Below are 19,782 nucleotides of genomic sequence, written 5' to 3' on the forward strand. Positions count from 1 at the left end.
GCCAACGGTGCGTGCCATGTCTGTGTGCGTGTGTGACTGTAAGCGAATCATAGAGGTGCGCGCGGTGCCGTTCGCACGGCGCAGGGCTGCTGAGTGGCGTGTGGCAGCGGAGCTCAACACGGAAAGCGTGGCCTCAACCTAACGCGACGCTCGGGCTGATCAGGCGAACCCAGAGAGGGTCGGTGTTGTGCAAGGAAGGCGCTGGATGAGTACCGAGGCACGGCGACGCTCTTTTTTCCGCGCCAGTGGCGGCGGATGCGCCTGGATGTCCACTGGCGCTTGTGAAGAGCCGGTAGCGTGGTCCCTTCCGCAACGCCTGTTTCTCCGAGGGACAGCGTTGTCGCAACCCCGAAGCGTGCGTCTTCTCGCTTTGCTAACCAACGCTGACTGAGCGGGGTCACTGACGTCGCCTTCGAGGACGCCGCAATCGCGTCGCGCATCTCCTGGTGAGTGTGCATTGCTGCTTGCGCAGGCCCGTCATAAGTGCCTCGTCATCCGGCGCTAGGCCGGAGTCCCCGTGATGTATACAGATGGGTTACAGCAGCGGCAGTCCCGTTTCAATACCTGAACTACCCCAACTGTCCCGCTGGTGCACTGCCTGGCACATTGTCACTGACGGTAGCCTGGTCAGAAGAAGGCTGGAGACTTCCAAATGAAATTGCTCATTGGGCAAACCTTCGCCCTCCAAGCAACTGAACTCGGCGGCGACGATAGCACAAGATGCGCTAGGCGCTCGTCGAGGATCAGACTGCTGGTCGCTTTCGGCCGCGTTCGGTTTGTAGACAACAGCGAATCTTTAGCATATAAGAATCATCGAGCGTCATCAGTCACCTCGAACATTGTGGAAACAGTCACGCACGACTATAACAATTCTGTAGAAGTCTGGTTCTGTCTCACGTGACAGTGGAGAAAGGTAGCGCGCCGCCGGCGATGAAGTTTACTAGACAGCGCTTCATGGCAATATGCCGCACTTCGCGGAGAAAGAACTCCACAGCATGAAACTCTGGGCTTGGAACGAACTGTATCTGGGACAGTGCCGCAGTATTTTGTCTTGCACGTACTTGGGTCTCTGAGTGCATGAGAGACAATTTGCCGCAACACAGCGCTGCCACTCTAGCTCCGTTCTAAGGATTGCGGAAAAACAAACACAAACGCCTCATTGGCACGTGGCGATGAACGTGCTAACACGCGATGGGTCATGCGTGCTGTACCACTCTCCGCTATGGTTCAGTGGTCATGGCATTGGCTGCTGAGCCCGAGGACACGGGTTCGATCCCGGCCGTGGCTGCCTCGTTTAGATGGAGGCGAAACGCAAGGCGCCCGCGTTCTCTGCGATGTCAGTGTGTACGGTTGAAGAACCCCGGGTGAGCTGATCAGGAGCCCTCATTATACGACCTCCATGATAGTCCATGTCTCTTTGGTTTAAACACCTATATAGCATACCATGTGCGCTATACCTGCTGCAATACCGTATCAGTCCGAATCATACAGCAGTTCAGGACAGCGCCGTAGTCTTTTTCAAGCGGAGTGCCATTTCTTCGTCATGGGAACAGCTTTAGTATGCAATCTAAGTGTATTCGATCCTGAGCGTCGAGGGCAAGTTTGTGATGGGTAGGAAGGTGAAGGTCTGTGGGGCCGGCGTATACGGCTTGCGAGAGTCTTGTCACCGCACTGTTGCGCCGCCCACCGTAATCCTGGCCACCAATTATGTCTCCTCCAGCGCGTCGCGCGCCAATTCAAATCCTCACCTAGCTGTACGTAGGGCACCAGCGTATACGCGCAACACAGCCGTACCAACACCTCTGCCCCGTTCACCGCCCCTCAGTGCGACCCACGTCGCGGGACACACAGCCATCTCGCTGTACGTGATCTGAATCCCCCGCTCCGCCCTCCATTCCCAGCGACACCTGCTTGGCGCCAAGTCCCCACCGTCTTCGAGCTGAACAACGGCGAGAGTTAGGCGTCCGACGGCGTTGTGCGCTGTGCCAAGACCAGTGTCCGCGACGGCTGCACTAATCTTCCGCCTGTGCTCGTGCGCACGTGCAGTGGCCAGTGTTCGCGCAGGCGTCCGCAGCGGGAGCCTCGGGACAGGCCGCGCAGAATGGGAACGGCGAAGCGCAGGACCTCGTCGCACCGTAGCCGCGGCGGTGGTCCGTACGGGCCGCGCCTGTCAGTCTCGGCTGCAGTCAGTCAGTCAGTCAGTCAGTCAGCGTCGCCCTCTACTCCCGGGCGACGCGCGTGGCCTCTTTGCGTCGGGCGCGACGGTGGTTCGGCTTCTCCGTTCCTCCTCCGGTGGTCGCGTGGGAGCCTGCGCAGTTGTGTGCATCGAAGCGGGGGTTGGTGAACCGTCGCTCGCGTCCTTGCTGGGAGCTCGCAAACCCGGTGCGAATTCATCTGCAGGCGATTATGCGGACGTAATCTTATAGTGCGCACATCGGTTGTTCTCCGGTTGCTGCCAAAAAATAAAACCCACACTGCCTGCGAACAGCGCCACTTTTGACAGAGCATGGTATACAATACGTCCTCGCTTGTGCTGCTGCCGGCGTCGGTAGGGAGTGAATTGCGTAGTTAAGACAGTGAAGTGTTTCACAATTATTTTTCACACGAGACGTCTAGCGCGGCATGAAAGACGCGCGCGCACGCGCGACGGCTTCGCGTGTCAGCCGAGCCGTGGTGAGTCAATGAGGACGCCCGTGTCCGCGTTAGAAACTGCGAAGCTACCTAACAGTTTGCACCACAGGGTGGCGTCACGCTTTGATGCAGTGACTTTGCGTCCGTAGTCGGGCTTCCATTCTATCCACACATGACCGGGCGAAAGACGTATACGATGCGAGTAGCGCTTCACTGAACTCCGCCCTTACATTTTTATTTGAGAGATCTCCGCACGCGTACAGTTGCCGGGCTCGTACAAAAACAAGACACCAAAAGATGACCCGAAGCCGTAATACAAGTTTCAGCATGTTATGAATGAAGCGCATCTTTGTGTGCGTCTGTGTGCGCACGTACAGCACAATCGACCTGTCACTCACACTCGAGTTGGCACGCTTTTCGCTTTGCCGCTCCCTGTGCTTCCCGTTTCAAACCGCCTATTCGAGGAGTCGGTTCCAAATTCACCCCTGAAACCGGTCCGCGGTCCACCACGGCCTTCGCTGGTCGCCCATCGGTGCGTTGCCACTGCTGGCGGTTCTTGCGAGCCAAGCAAGTGGTCGCACAGGAGAGAAAGGCTTAATATTGACGCGTAAGCTGCCGCACAGGGTTTCATTATCATAATTCAGGCGAGCGGGTTGGGATTCATTGGCACAAATGCAAAGCTAATTCGAATAGACGGGCAAGTGAGAGAGGAGGGTCTAACAAGGAATCAATGCTTCACTTTTTTTCCCTTGGCGCTATATTTTGTTTACTTTCGCAGCTAAGCTATTAGTAAATCACATGGGCGTGAGCGGCGCCGCCTTCGCCGTGACACACCGCGTCACCGTGACGTCATAGTCACGAACCGGTCACGTGTCGCCATGTGAAATCGCAGGGCCAATGTTGGTGAGGTCATCATTTCATCACAAACAGCGCAATGTTGAAAGTGTTTACTCCGCAAAACGCCATATCAGCCTCCAGCCCTAGAGCGTCAAGTTCCGAGCTTCGGTTGACTAACGCCGTTTTGCTCGTGCTCGCTTTTCGGTGTGCGCATTTAGCCGAACCAATATTGCCCAGTGGAGCGAAATAGTCGGTGGGCCCTTGACGCGGTAAATACCTCCTGGAACTCTGGCGTCATTAACGCTACGACAGCGCAGACCACGGGTTTAAGGAGGGGAAAAAAAAGAAAGATGCCCGAGCACATCTGCAACGTCGCGAGCATGGACCACCAAGCAGTGCCGATCATCCTTCTCCGTCCAGTTTTCGTCGTGGCTCGATGCGTTCATCGAGCGCGGCGCCAAAGTGGCCTCGAAGAGCAGCGGGCCGTGCAAACAAGCGTGTTCCTTGCGAGGCGTCCAAGCCGCATTTTTTTTTTGGCTCGGACCTCCTCTCAAACGCGCCGCGATTCCAAGGCCTCCGCCGAAGCGGGCATACTCGCTCCCCTCATCGTCCTCGGCAGGCCGAAATTTGCGACGGCAATATATTGACGCTAGCTCTCGCCTCGCGCGCCCGGTATGCAGTCCAATATCGTGTAGGTGGTCGCTGGCAGGGCGCTGCGCGAGTGGCGCGGCGAGAGTGGACGCTGGTGCGCGAACCCTGCTTGTGAGGAGGTGGGCCGCTTTCGCAAGTCACACGACCCCAGACGATGCCGCTTCGTAAGTGCGCTCGTCGATTGTTTGCGGTACGAAGAAGCGGCTCTTACGCGGACGTTTCTTGGCCGGGCAGCAGTTTGCAGACACTTTCCCGGAGGAGTTGCTTAGGCCTCTCGCGCCGAATTGGGGCGAAGCGTGCGAATACTTGCTGGCCGCTGCAATAAAGTGTACCCCGAGATTGCATTGGCGTTACTGTTTTTCTGCTACGCCACACCGCAGAGCCAATGCGCTGGTGTCATCTTGAAATTGCGTGACGCTGCGCTGTGCTTCTTATATACCAGGTGTGTCAGGGAAGCCTGCCACTAATTAAAAAAGTCTTTTTGAGGCACGAAGGCGGCTTCTGCGGCAGGATAATTCCAGCGCCGGCGAGCATCAGAAAACAGGGGAATAAAGTTAGCTGAAGGAGCTAGACACCGCAGCGGACACGGGACAGAGAAAGAAGACGACACAGGGCGGTACTTGCAACTAACCAACTGGCCTACACATCTACCCTCCAAAGTTAGCTGGTTAGCCGGTTAACTATAATTCCTGGTGTTTAACTTTTCAAATATCACAGTTTAGGCAGCTGGTTGCAATTCGGCATTTATTGCTGGTCGTTAGTAAGAGCCACTTCAGTTTTTAGAATTTCGAAAATGCGATTAATCGGTTCGGTTGGAAGGACGCAGAAAGTAAAGAAAAAAAAAGGCAGCGGTGGTGCGTAGTAGCGAAAAACTCTCAGGGTGTTTTGGTGGCCATGAGTAAGCGGTCGTTGCACGTATTGCGTGCTTGAGAACAGTTCGGTTAGTTGGTGGAGATTCTGGAACATGATAAAAGAAAAAAAAAAACGGCGCACAAACACAGGCCATAACGTCCTTTGATGTGTCGCCTCATCGTGTGCCCCGTGTTTACCTGATTAACAGGTAAGCGTGATTGCATGCAGCACTTGCGAAGATGGGCTAGCCTATAACTATGACTTCACCCTGAACTCGAACTAACACGCAACGCCGCATGCGCGCCTGACCTGCCAATCTAATTAGCGAGTTCAGCACCGCGCGATTCGTTGCACCGATTCGGTTGGCCGGGGTTGGGCTACGCCTTTGCAGCGACAAAGGTACGCGCGTAAACTCGTCGCCTCAGGGCAGCGAATCGCAGAATCACATCACGCTGTGTTCAGCTTCTGCTGTTTGTTGGCAAGCGTTCCTCGAAGCTTGAGTAAAAAACAAAAAAAGCCTTCCGATCCTAAAAAGTATTCGTTTATGGGGGTTTAGCGCCACAAAGCGACTCTGCCTACGAGGGACGCCGTAGTGAGGGGCTCCGAAAATTTCGGCCACCTGGGGTTCTTTAGCGTGCACTGAGATCGCACAGCACATGGGCGTCAAGAATTTCGCCTTCATCGAAATTCAGCCGCCGCGGCCGGGGTCGAACCCGCGTCACTCGGGTCAGCAGCCCAGTGGTATAACCACTGAACCACCGCGGCGGGTGATCCGAAAAAGGAGGCTTATAAGTGCGGCTGGCCCATCTGCGGTCACTGGATTGGCGGGATCGAATAAAAACAGATTTTCTTCGCGGGCTATCGATCTCAGTCTTTCCTTTTCTTCGCCGTTACTTCTCCGCCACGGAGCTCGCTGACAGCAGCTAGCGCGTGTTCTGAACGGGAAGCATTGTGTCAAAGACTTACGTGAACGGAACAGGACGTGGACAGGATGTGGACAGAGCAGTAAGGAGGGGGAAGGGGGGGGATTTCGCGGTTTGTATTACTCATTCTTTGAAAGCCCTCCGCTTGTATACTGCTCTGGCGCGCAACAGTCGTGTACCTGGGTGCATCTGCAACGCGGAAGGAAGGAGTTTGTAAAGGACACAATGAGGCTGTCTTGTTCAGCGACGACTGAACAAGAAACGGCGGAGTCGTCGGCTCTCTCTGCGTTCTTCTGACGCTCCGAGCGTCGTGCCTGCGTCCAATTTTTGCAACCTGCGGACATACCCCTACCGTTGTCCTCTCGGCGAACAACGGCGCTCGCTTTTGATCGGTCCCCCATGGTTTCGACGACTCTTCGAGTCCGTTTCCTGAGGCAGTGTGTGTGTGCGCGTCTTATCGGAGCCTCCCAACAAGTGGCGGGCTCTTCTTCGCGGCACGCTCCCTCGCTTTTTGGCACCTGCGTCACTTCCGGCAACCGGCGGCGTTCGCTCCTCAAACGAGCGCGCGGTCGCTGTTTCACGATGAGCGCGTCTTTATTCTTTTCTCTCGCGCTTCCGAAACAAGCAGTCGGAGGTGAAGACGTGCGGCTGGCTTCGTTGTTTTGCTTGTCCTGTTATCCGCGGGCCTCCGTGAGAGCTCGTTCCCCGGCGCGCTCCTTGGAAGTGTGCCTCGGATGTTTTCTGTCTCCCTGGAGAAAGAGGGGGCTCACTATTTCTGCACAAAACAATGCGCCCCGTTTAGTTGCCAAGGGATTGCTGTTGCCGGAAGCTGGGATGCCGCACACAACCTCCTCCTTTCATTCTCTTCGAAGCCCGAGCGCAACAGTCGCATCGTATAGCAAAGCTCGTCGTTATCTTGGAAGTGAGCGCCGTTACATCGAGTGGACCAAGCAGTGGGTTTCCTTACGACGCTGAAGTTCATTTACTGCACGCGGAACGCTTGCGGGGAATAACGCTTGAGAGTGCTTGAATGCAATCGGACTAATTAGGTGCAAGTTTTTGTGCTCCTGCTTCGTTCCGTACCGGCCGAACGCTGCGCTCTTCGCGGGCCGTTGAATCGATGCAAATGGCGCCCTTCGGACAGAAGATGCACTGGCCTAGCTTTGTCACAGAAAGGAAGCATCGGTGTTTTGTGTCTGTCTTTCTGTGCCGCACCGCGAAATCACTGGGCGAGATGGGAAATCTGGCTTCCAGTTCGGGCAAGCGGGAAAGCAGGCGTGGAAACGTGTCTTCGCCGACAAGACCCGTTGAACCCGATACATGAGCCACGTCGCATGCAGCGAGTGTAGATAGGGACAGGCTTCCCTGTCGCCATCCGGTGCAGGCGATGTGCCGTTATTTCGGCCGGCTGGCCCCCTTCCGGGTCCTGCGGCCCAGTGTGCCCATCGGCCCGGAGGGGAGGGCCTCTTGCGCCGCGGTGCCTGGCCTCGAGAAAAACAAGGCTGCCGCCATGCGGGGAGAACCGGTCGGCGGCGCCTCTTGGATGGAAACGCTTCTCTCTCGACCCCTCGGCGCGGCTTCTCGCGTACCATGTGTGACGCGCCGCCACTGCAGCATGCGAGCGTTGTTTCCTTTGCGGAGGGACGACCGAGAATAGCACCCGGCCATCGATCGGACCCGTGGCCGTCCTCGTCGGTGCTCGCGAATCCCTGCTTGAACGGCGCGCTTTTGATGGGATGCTGCCTTTGGCGGTGCCCCGCCGCTGGCGGACACTTGGCGTCACTGGCCGACCGAAGGAGCGTACTGGCGTCTGTAGCTGCGACGTCTAATACCGCGCTATGTCAGCTACTCGTAAAGTTTTTGCTCTATGCTCATTGGTGGTTTTGGGCGGGGCCTTCATTACGAAGCGAGAGTCTGCTGCTATTGAAGGCAGTTACTAGTGGGCCGGGGTTGGGGAGGTGATGCGAATTACTTTGCACACTTGGTCGCTGACTTCCTCTTGTCTCATGTCACCAACGGATGCCCACAGGGAAAACAGAAGAGCGTTTTGTTATCCGCATGGCATAATATAACGTTCCGTGCTTGAAACATTCCGCATAACGAAGGTAGTGCCAAACGCACGACGTTGAGCGAGTTGAGTAGAGGCAGGTTTGACAGGCCGATGGGACGCCTGGATCAAATCGCTGCCGCTTCTGTTCGTAGTGGAGGCGCCCACGCCATTCATATGGGCAAGCAAGTCTGACGCTGCTGTGCAAACATTGCCGAAGTCCGTTTGTCCGGCTATGCTCTCGAACGCGCTTTGCAGTGCGGCTGCGAGGCATGGAAGTTTCATTTTGGGCAGACATTCAGAAACTTTTTTTTTTTTTCACACCAGTGGCTCATGCAGTCTGCGAGCGCAAAATTACGTCTTCGGAGTGACCAGTGAATTTCGACTCCGTTCATCGTCTTCGACCACTAGTCTTGTTCTGTTTAATGCATATATAGTATCGTCTTGTCCGACGCTCTCCATGCAGGGCGAATGGCTTTGCTTGAAATACGCCTACAACTTCGGACTGCTAGGCGTACATTCCTTGTGTCGTGCACCGGCTTTGCCCTTTGGGTGATGGCTCAGCCTTGACTTTCCTCCGTTTCGCTTACGCGGAACAGTCGGCACTCTCGAAACCTCCTGTTCGAACTCGACAATCTTTCACTGAGCACTAGAACTCGGCGAAGATGCTTTCAAGCGACAGGAGTCAATGCGCTTCGCAGGCGTCACGCATCGAGTCCCATTGTGCCCTCTGTACGGCTGTGCTCAATGTGGATTTCATTTGTTTCACCTTTCGCGCTGGGAGAGCGTTTCTTCTAATAGTGTGACGCGTTCAAAAACTCTCCTCGTTAATTATTTTGGATTCACTCTGAACTGCGAGACTGTCTGCCTTGCTTGATTTTGTTAGAGCTAGGGGTTTGGCCATGTAGTACATCGGCTCCTTAGGGAGTAGACTCGCATCTTTTGTTTTTGTTTCTTTTTAGTGCGGTAGCAATACGTTGGCGCATTTTCAGATTTCGTGCATACGTACGTCCCTGAAGCCTGCTTTGAGGCAGGCTACCCACCTGCCCGCCGGGTTGTGGGCAACTTACCAGGCGTGTACACCTGGCAGGTTTTCACAAGGCCTTCAACGTAAATACCTTCAGGGCGAAGGTCTTTATAGGTCAAAAGACTTCATAATAAATGCCTGCTGGGTAAAGGCCTTTAGTTGAAAGAAATTTATGGTAAATGCCTTTAGGTCAAAGACCTTTATGGTTAAGGCCTTTAGCGTAGAGGCCTTGAGGTCAAAGGATGCTTTCACGTTCACAGCACGTAAAGCCCTTATGTGCCTACCGTAACCAGTGCTACTGCACGATATCCCGCCCTTACCCATGCTAAACCGTCTACTAATTTTTTTCGTGAAAAGAAAATAGAGTAGACAGTATAAGTACGTATACCGCTTGGGCGCCCATGACTATCGTCGTTGCCATCGCCTCCACAGCGCAGCCCATTCGCCGCGCTCCGACATTTTCTTGGCTTTAGCAGTTGTGCATAGACGCCCGTATAGCCTCTGCCTGTTCTTTCTTCTCTCTGCGTTTTTATGATTTGCCTTTCCGCAGGGAATAATACATCGCTGACCGGAAGTGGCTACCTCGAGAGCTGTTCTCAAAATTGCGGCTATTTCTAGGACCAGCAAAATGGCAACACCCTCTGCGCCACAGTGTTACAGCGAAACCGCAGTCGTTCGTTGTTTCCTCGTCAACCGAGCCGAATTCATCTCGTCTGCTTTTGTCAGTGTCGGACGTTGCTGCTGCCATTGTGTGTGTGGTACTACATGTCACTTGCATGCAACGGGAAAACATCCGTCCGACGTATCCCCGCAAAACTTCGCCAGGGTTTCTTTCTCGAAGCTCTGCTCGGAAACTGTTCGCGTGGTACGTGTACACTCGTCCGACTGGTCACAGCGTTGTATAGGGTGCGTGTGTGTGTGTGCGTGTGTGGTTTTGTCGGAGGACAAAAGACGCGCGTCACACAAAGGGCGGCGCGGCCCTCAAAGACGTCCGAGCGAAATTGACGACGATGACCCTTCCCGACGACTCGTGTTCGCTCACGCAAGCTCCGCCTCCCGACAGCCGCAACCGATCTCGGATTTTTCCTGTTTTTCAACTTCTTTTCTTCTACCACTGTGGCGGAAATGCGGCGTCATTCGTCTCCCGCGTGGTCGAGATGCGCTCGCGTGACGCTCTTGGTTGGAGGCCGGGGTAACACAATGCGCGCATCCGCTACAGACGCGTGCACATGTCGTACTGTACAGACCGCGGCGATCGTCATCGGGGGCTCGGAGGCGTAACATTGCGTGTGCCGTCTTCTCTTGAGCTCCAGCGCGTGGCAGTTGCAGATAAGGACTCGAATTCTGCGTGGCGTGGTTGCTCTTTTCTTCCTGGCCTTCCTTTAACTGGGCCGTCTTTTTGAGGGATCGAGCTTCACCCGTACTCGTGTTGGTCGCTGCTGTGGCTTCATTAAGCCTCGTGATACCATGTGCGAGCACATAGGCTGATGGCCGTGCCGCCGCTGTCTTTTAGCTGTTTTTAGTTGTCCTTAAGCTGTACGCTTTGGTGAACCGTAGTACGGCTTCCCAATCTTCCCGTCGGTCTATCCATTGTTCGTTTCTAATATTAAGATGTTTTAAAACGTCCCAGATAGTTTTGCTCCAACTCGCCCGGGCAGGTCGCAAATTTTAGCGGACACATTATTCGGGTGCTTTTCAGGGCTGTTGAAAGAATGTCGTTGATTGGTCGCCTGACAACTTGTGTGTAGCGTATGAAAGCTGGCCACTGGAGATCATGGGATTTCGGATTTCTAAACTAAAATCATTGAATAAATCTCTGTCTGTCTAACTTTCACCAAACTGAGAGTTATCTAATTAATAGGCGCACAACGACAGAATGCGGTTTTGCACGGCATAGGTGTGCCGGCCACTTAAATTAGCGGGCGCCGCCGCGTTGGCTCATTATAGCGCTCGGCTGCTGACTCAAAAGACGCGGGTTGGATCCCGGCCGCATTTCGATGAAAGCGAAATTCTAGAGGCCCGTGTACTGTGCGATGTCAGTGCACGTTAAGGAACCCCAGGTGGTCGAAATTATCCGGAGCCCTCCACTACGGCATCCCGTGCAGTCTGAGTTGCGTTGATACGTTCAACCCCATGAGCTAAACCAAACCGATTAAATTAGCGAGTGTCCTGCGCCAAACTGAACAAAACATCCGCTCGAAGCCGCATGCGCACTCTTCAATGTTGCATCGTTCAGACCTGCGCGGCTCTGCTAGACTTCTTTAGTGGTGATGAGTGGGCAAAATCTGTAAAGGCAACGAGCAGCGAGCAATTAGAGCTGAAGATCAGTGCCCTCAGAGTTGATGCGTCGACTATTCGCACATACGACGAGTGTCACTCAGTGCAGTTGGAGACTGTCCGAGTGAAGTCGGTGACAGCGGCGGGTTTATCCGACAACCGGCGTTTCAAGAAGCGGAAAAGTAGAAGAGGGGGGGGGGGGGGGGGGAAGAGGAAGGAAGGCTACTTCAACGAGACGTTACTTGTACGTGCATCGTCTGCCTCCTAGAACAAGCAAGAAGGTTTCAACGTAATTTTGCCATTTCTTGCTGCTGAGACGAGATTTCTAATTCCGTGCCCCTTTATCCACCCCTGTATAGGGACATATTGACGCACTCAGTGGCGCCTCTCTATTGCGTTGTTTTTCGAGAAGGGAGGAAACGGTGATCACCGACGAGCGGTAGTAGATAACAGCGGCAGCGCGCGCGCGCGCGCGTTTTTCTCGGGCCGCTTACCGTCGTCCCCTCTCTCTCTTCCGGGCCCTTTCCCTTCACGCCTGACTGCCCATTCTGTGTTGCCCCCCACTGGCGGCTGCCACGCAATCGTGCGCGCGCCCTTGGCGCTTTCAGCGTGACGCCGCCACACTTGCCATTGTTGTCGGAAGCCGCGCGTACACAGTCGCCGCGTCGGGGGCAGCCTTGATCTCCGCTCAGGGGCGCGTGCACCGGTGGCGAGGTTTGGGCCTTCCCGTCGTCCGCCTCCTCTCCTCTCTCTTTCCCACCCTGGGAGAGAGTTCCGGAAGGGAAAGGCTCCACCCCGAGCGACGCTGGGCTCTGTGGTCACGCTACTTGCTAAACTGTGTGCGGGGAGAAAGTGAGAGAGGCGTTTATTGACTGGCTCCCAGCGCGGCGAGGACATATAATGCGTGCAGAGATAACCCATTGCCACTTGCGACAGCAGCGTGCATTACGCGGACAGGAATAGCTAACGAAATGGCAGCGATTCAGGGAAAAAGGACGTGATGAGGTCAGGAACTTTGTTCCGGCAAGGCTTATTGGGTATAGCGGATAAGTTTATTTATTTCAAGTTCCCTCATAGCCCATGTAGAGGGCATTAGAGAGGGGAGTGCGCGGTTAAAAAATCGTACATAAAAACAACGCAGGACAGGTATTTTTAGTAAGGATTAATTGATTAGTAATATTTGATCTTCCTCGCGGCCCATTCGACAGATTTCCGGAACGTGCAAGTCTCCTCATACTTGCAGGAATTACGACGGTTGGCTTGCGTGACCGCTCCGCAGTTTTTTTTTCCCCGCCGATCCCAATCCCGCAATCTTGCTGTCCTGTGCATACGGTGCGTTAAGGTCGCTCTCGTAAATAGTCCGCCGCGTTGGCTCGGAGGCTGCGGCGTTGGGCTGTGCTGAGCCCTAGGTGGCAACTCCCAATCCTGGCCGCGGCGACCCCGTTTCGATATAGAAGAAAAGTCTCCGTGTACGCTGCGACATGATCGCAGGTTAATAGTAGTGTTTTTTTGTTATTTTGCATTGAATATGGAAGGTAAAAGAATTTTTTCTACCCCGGCATCTGCTATCGCTGCTGGGAGCACCTGAGCTGGGGCAACGGAAATAAAGGAGATCAGGCAGTGTGTAGAAGTGAAAAGGGAGAGGGGAGGGGATAGTAGAAAGGACATGGGGAGGAGTACACTGACAATAAATCTATTTACATATATACATGATAAATATAAATATATGTACAAGTCGCACGCGCGTGAAGGTCTGGTAGAACACAGTACAAATACACGCGCACGACACAAAGCAGCAGGTTAATGTCGCTTGGCTGAAATCAATCCGGAACCTTTCGCAACGACGTCTCTTTCTCACTTTTTCATTCACTTCCGCCTTCATCCCTTGTTTCGTGGCGCGGTTCAGGTGTCCATTGCGAGGGGGTAGGTTACTGTCCCTTCCATTTCTTCATGCACATGACCATGCTCGCTCTCGTACTTCTGTGGTAGTAACGGCTGAACGTCATGATGTATCTCCGAAGTGTGTGCACACTTGTCCTCACCGAGTTCATTTCTCAGCAACCTCCAACGAGCGAAAATCCGCCTACATTAATTTTTATTATCATTATTATCTTTTTTTTTTGCTTCAGTGTACCTCCCGGGGCGATTGCCGCAATAAGTGCGGCACTAAATCTCGTAGCAGATTTTTGTGTGCTTCAGTCAGGAAAATAACGTTCTGTTTACACCGGGCCATCGAGGCAGAGCCACCCAGGTGAGACTGCAGCAGAGCTCGCTTTTATCGTTCCGACTGCTTTTTTTCCGTTCAACACACTATATCCACAGCGATAGCCGCTATATCGAGCGCAACGTGTACCTGCATCCGAGGGTAGATGTAAGTGGGCTTCACCGTCGAGCTGTTTCCTTTGACGCGACATAGGAAGTGCAGGCAGAAAAGGAAAAAAGAGGGGTGCACACTGGCTGTGTACAGCGCTAAGAACACCTGTGATGGACAGGCCGCCAACCCCGGTAGCCGGCGAGCGAGGGGAAGTGCGGCCGCAAACAGAAACAACGGGGGGCGACCCCGCAGTGTCCGCTCGGTGCTCGCCGACCTCTGCCACGGCCGTGTGAACACGCGGTGTATGCAGTCGGCGGCGAGTGGGAAAATGGCGCTGGCTGGGCCCCATCACCCGCATCGCTGCGTCCTTCCCGATTCGACCGAGCCGGGCTAATGCGAACAAACAAGCCGGCCGGCGACATTTCCGAGCCGTGCGTTTGTGGGTTCATGCGTCAGTGCGAACGCTTCCCAGTCGCCCAGTGCGTGTTTCGCGGCCGCTGCGGTTTCCTGAACGGTCGGCGTGCTCGCACTTCCGTCTCGAGCAGTGATTTCACCCCATGTGGTGGCACGTATAGGATGTGGCTGCAGACGTCGGTGCAGACGCGGGACAGCTGCTTCGGCCGCAAACAAAGTTCCTGTTGTGCCAGGCACGTGGCTAGAAATATTTTTCGGAGAGCCGTACGGCAGTTACGTTAGCGCGTTGCCGTAGCCACCGTTGTCGGGCTTGCCCCTGCACACTCGCCTCGCGGTCACCGTTGTAGTAGTTACCGTGCGGCGCTGCGAAAACTCTGTAATTAATGTCTTATATAAAGCGGACAGGGGCGAGGGAGGCGGGGGAGTGGAGAAGGGGGCGGGTGTCTGGCGCCAGTCGACCTGTTCACACTGTCGGCTTGTAATTTAAGAATTTTAGCATACCTAGCAACCATGCGCAAAGTGCCAACCTCTTGACTCTAGATCGAGACGGTGTTAATGTTGGACGGGGACTAGGATAGGCAGTGAGGGAGGGTGACGAAGCACAGATTATCGTGTTCGTCTCTGCATGGCTTCTTTTTTATGGGCCTGCTGTGGTAATTATAGGGGCAGCGCATATACGCGCATAGTGACATACCGAAACCTCCTTCATTTCTTTCTATCGCGCGCTTGTCGTCCTCCGGAAACACACGGTGCGCGCACTCAGGTGCGTGGCACGAAGCTCTGCGTATGCGAATATGCTTTCGTTGCTGTACGACTCGTGCTCGCTCCGTCTTCGGGTTTTCGAAGAACGCCGGCGGCCTTCTTCGGAGCAGCTCTTCGCGAGTCGCGGCAGCCGCTGCAACAGCCGCCGTCAGACGTTCTGGTTTGAAATCCATGGACTGCATAGTCGACTCCGATTCTGCGCCGCGTGATGCCGCTCAGATGGGACGAACCGTGGGCAGGGCCGCCTACGGACACTCGCCGCGGTGCAGACGGCGCTGTCCGCATCGACGGCCCACGGAAGCCGAGGCGGTCGCGCTTGGAGCTGTGCCGACCTGCAGCTTCCGGCTGGGGACATGTGGGCGCCCACCGCCGGGCCGCCACTCTGCATGGCCGCTTTGGCGATGAGAGAAACAGCCGGCTCACTGCAAAAGCAATGGGCCTTGAGGTTGGTTCACGTGCGAGCGACTCAGTGAACTGCGCGAGCGAGCGGCGCGTCGCGACGAAAAAAAATTCTGGGGACCTCGTCGCTTTGGCCGCTCGGGCGCCTATATCCGGCCAGAGCGACGAGGTTCCAACAAGTTGGAAATTTTTCACTGTGGCGTCGCAGGACCAGGAACGGCACGGAGGAGATGTGTGTATGCAGAGGGATATTCCACTAAGGCAAAACCGTACAGTGTTGTAGCACACGAAGTGGGGCGTGTCGATGTCCCACTGTAACATGGCACAAAGTTGCAGGTGCGATTTCGGATTGTCGTATCTGTGCACTAGATAATCTGTTGGTTGCGTTTCTTAATCACCTGCCAACCAATCGATACACTCTTCCGTACCACCGCGCAGGTGTGGGCTAGGGTTTGTGCGCCAAGTGTGTCTTCCTCACCGAGCCTCACATTCGGCAGGTTTGTCAGGATTATATCATCCGGTCGGTCGCACTGTCGGGAGATCACTATTCGACAACCTTCTCAAGCGCTCTTCATGGAAGAGCGCTAGAGAATTAGGCAGGCATATAGTACGACGAAGGGGATTCGTCTTGTAAGCTCCCCCGAAAAGCGTTCGCTATAACAGACGAGGAGCAGTCATGTTCCATTCGGCAAATTTTTCCTTTTTCTGGGAACTTGAGGACTAAAGTTTGGCTGAAAGGGAATTTTTAGAGTCTCAGGAATGCCCACAGCTATATTGTATGGCTCTCCAGCTGACCAAGTTTTCACTCTGCTGCAGAAAAAAAAGTCCTTCTAATGGGGATTTTTGTGCATAACCGAGGGAATTTTTAGTTACAGCATGGGATATCACTGCGAGGAGCCTGCTCGGAGAAAAGGTCCCTCTTCTTCCGAAACTTGGTTGCTTATACTGCCATGAATGGCGGCTGCCTAGTGCCAGAAAGAAAAAAAGCAACAAGAAAGGATTTCAATCCGAACTGGTGCCTAAGTACCGGCGTGTGTGTACGGAAGCGGCCCCGGTCCTTCCGTTGGTGCGAGCGTTCGCCCTTGAACTCACCTAACGGGGGGCCGCAAAGATCGATGGAGCGCGCTGCACAACGAACGATGCAGACCGCGTGTGCGCGCCCCAACAAGGACACGGTTCGGCCATCAGCGACCGCCGCTCTTCAGTCCACTCACCGCGAACTCGCTTAGGCGCACGTCTTGCTCGTGTTGCGCGAAAATGGCCCGCCTAATAGCCAACGCCACGAGGACGGGAAAGTGACCCTGGTCCTGAGGAAAAAAAGGGCTGCGCAGCTCCGTAGCGTCGCCACGCGTGGGCGTGGCGCCTACACGTCTTGCGGTCGTCCCGCAACTTATAGGTACAGCTTGGTCAGAAGCCATTGCGAAGAGGGGCATTTTTTTCGGGGATAGTTAGAATTAGACTGAGACGGGCCCTATCGCTCACGCCCGTTGGCTGCATTCAGTGAGAGGAAATGGCTTTCATTCAGCGCCAGTGCCGAGCAGTTCTTCAGCCTACCGCACCAGGACTAGCCGGTCAGCCAGCTGTGCAGACCCCAGCGAGGCACTCCAGGTTGGAGGCGGGGTATGGGAACTAGATCGACATCGATTGTGGGGCGGTAGGACAGTTGGAAAGGAAGTGTTCAAAGTTGTTCGCAACATAAAACGGACGTGAGAAAGGTAGGCTGGGCGACGCGCTTCCACCTTTCTTTGTGTCCGTCTTATGTTGCGCCTTTGTATGACCAATACCAAGGCGGCGTAACACTGACCAAATAGGCAGCGTAAACAGGCGCGCCGCACAAGAGAAGTTGGCGCGAATCTGACGAGAATTTTCTTGACTTGCATGTCTGCGTCAAATTCTTATCTTTTACTTTGTCTTTTTTTTATAAGGAAATTAGCGGTGGTTAGAGTGTTCATAGTGTTGAACGGATTTGGTTCCCGCACTTTTCCATGGAGAAAATTCCTTTTGATCGCATGGTGTATAGCACGTAAGGAAAAAACAGTATGCCGCTGATGCAATGTTCGTGCAGCGCGGCGTGGAAGCTTTGCAGTTGCGGTTTCCACTTCGGCCACCGCGGTGGCTCAGTGGTTACGGTGCTCGGCTGCTGACCGGAAAGACGCGGGTTCGATCCCGGCCGCGGCGGCTAGAATTTCTTCGGAGGAGAAATTCTAGAGGCCCGTGTACTGTGCGATGTCAGTGCACGTTAAAGAACCCCAGGTGGTCCAAATTTCCGGAGCCCTTCACTACGGCGTCTCTCATAGCCTGAGTCCCTTTGGCACGTTAAACCCCATAAACCAACCGTTTCCACTTCGTATACCAGCTCAGCAAGTTTGGCAAGATGAACTGAAGCCCACTGCTACTCTAAAAAGCAGCAGCGGTTCAACACGCATTTCGCTTCTGTGTTGAACAAGCACGCGTACATGTGCACGGTTACAGCTTTGTGTTTGTTTGTACAGCGCGGTTGCCCGCAGAGGCGTCCCTCTATGCAAAGTATCTACAAACTTCGGCTATTTCGACGAGTTACGTACACTGGAGAGGTTGCTTTGCCTGCAAGCTTCTCGAAAGCGCATGTATTTTGGCGTGATGTAGCCCAAATTTGTTGCGCCACAGAGCCGAGGGTAACCGCGTTTTCAAAATTCTAAAAGCTGATATGGATATTAATTACGGTGGGCTACGCACCTCTCGGTAAATATGGAGCCTAACAGTAATAGTCCAAAAGTTAGCTACTCAGTATTAGTTAACCAGCCTGCTACTTAGCAGGTATTAGGTGTATTGTGATGCTCTACACCGCTGACAGTGCTATGCCGCAAAAAAGCGCGCTTCGAACTCCAAAAAGCCTATTTTGAAAAACTGTGGAAAGTCATAGTTGAAACACCCTGTATGTATAGGGTTAGCGGCACCCGCTCAACGCTGCACCTGCTTTAGTCCGAACCCCTCGCACACCCCTGGCTGCTTGCTATCTTTCGTGGGGCCAGTCGCCAAAGACGCCAAGTTCCGTGACTTCTGTTTTCATTTCCATCCCATCTATAGGGCATCCATGCTGCAGCAGAACGTGTTTTGCTTCCGTGCGATGATTAACGACCTGGGCGATGCAGCAGAGGAAAGTGCATTAGCGTGGGTCACGGGGAGAACGCCGAGCATCAGCGATGGACATCACGTCGTCGCTCCAGAGGCTCGCACCTGCAGAAACAGGGCAAGCGCTTGGCGTGCGCGGAATAGCCGCTGCCACAGTGGCACTATCGACCCGGAATTCCATTCCTTTAATCTGCAGCTTGCAAAAACAGCTCACTTCCTGCCGTGGGAAGTGGATGAGACGTATCTTATCCCAGTACTGGCGCCGGCTCGGGGAAGGTGACCATTCAGCCAGGAAACGAGAGGATATCAACGATCGTCCCATCGCAGGGGGGCCGGCCTTAGGTCAGCCGATGCAGAAGGGTGCGAGCAAATGCACGCTTTAGAATGTGGAGAGCGCTCTGTCCCATGTTTTTCGTAGCCGAGGATTTGAACATGCACACCGAGCCGACTGAGTACATGGGCAAGGGCGGCATTCCACTTCCAGGTGGCTTATTTCTTTCGCTTCTCTGGGGTCGCCTTCGTGCACGGTGGTGTCATGGCAACTCAACTACTGCTCTTCCTCATTCGCCAGCGCAGTGTTCATTACGTAAGATGAGTGCATGAAAGCCCGTCATTCTGAGCGGCTAATAGTTCCGGGATCCGAGCTAGGTTATCGGTGCATGTTTACCGAGTCTTTGAATCCTCGCGGCCATAACTGCGAGGATCATTCTCATAATCTGTCACTGGATTAGATTTACATATTGCATTCCTGCAAATCCATGGATCGCGTACGCCGCGTTCGCTGCTTGCAGGTTCTCTCTCAAAGCGTGCGTGCACTTAAATGTCTGCTCATTTTGCGAGAGTACATCTCTTGGTTTACATATTCGCACCAATGGGCCTCCAAACAAAACTGACGTGTACGCTCGTCGAGATATTCCAGCACACAACTATAAGAACAAGTTCCACACGCGCTGGAAATGATTGCCTCATAACATCGCAGGGCGGGCAAGTAGAACACAGCTCGCTTACGTACAGACCAGGGGGTGAGACAGAGACAGAACTGCCTCTGCCATCCTTCATTTCCTTCCTTTTATTTCTTTCCGCTTCCCTTCGTGCACGCCTCGACTTGCGCGTTCGCTCGGTGACGCAACGGATCGTCCGTCCCCGCCCTGCCACTCATCTCCCTCTGCCCGGACCGACGCTGGGGGCGCAGCGCTGGCCTGGCGTCTCTGCCGTCGTCTGACGGCGAGTGGGGCGCATCATTTAGACCCCCCCACCCCCTTCGCGAAAAGCAGATCGACGGGAACCCCGTTTCAGTTCGCAGCATTGACCCCCTTCCCAGACACGTCGTGCATGTCGCCGCTGCCCCGCGTCACTCGGACAATCGGACGCTGGGCGGCCTGCAGCCGCGATCCAGGCAGAACGAGCCTTGGAGTACGAACGAGGAGCGCTCGCCCATTGAAACGGGAGGAGGCAAACCCGCGCTGTGCAGTTGCGTGCAGTGTGCGGGAGTGTAAACGCGTGTCAGCCCGTTTTTCAATCGGAAGAAACGGACGAG

At 54.5% G+C, this 19,782-nt stretch overlaps 1 protein-coding gene across 1 annotated transcript in view; it reads left to right on the top strand.

Moving 5' to 3' along the window:
- Positions 1-19,782, top strand: part of LOC149361615 (uncharacterized) — a 207,665-nt gene that overhangs the window by 85,337 nt on the left and 102,546 nt on the right. The window lies entirely within an intron of this gene.

Source organism: Amblyomma mixtum, chromosome 2 (genome assembly GCF_055824585.1).
Source record: "Amblyomma mixtum isolate Tamu chromosome 2, ASM5582458v1, whole genome shotgun sequence".
NCBI classification, from domain to species: Eukaryota; Metazoa; Arthropoda; class Arachnida; order Ixodida; family Ixodidae; genus Amblyomma; species Amblyomma mixtum.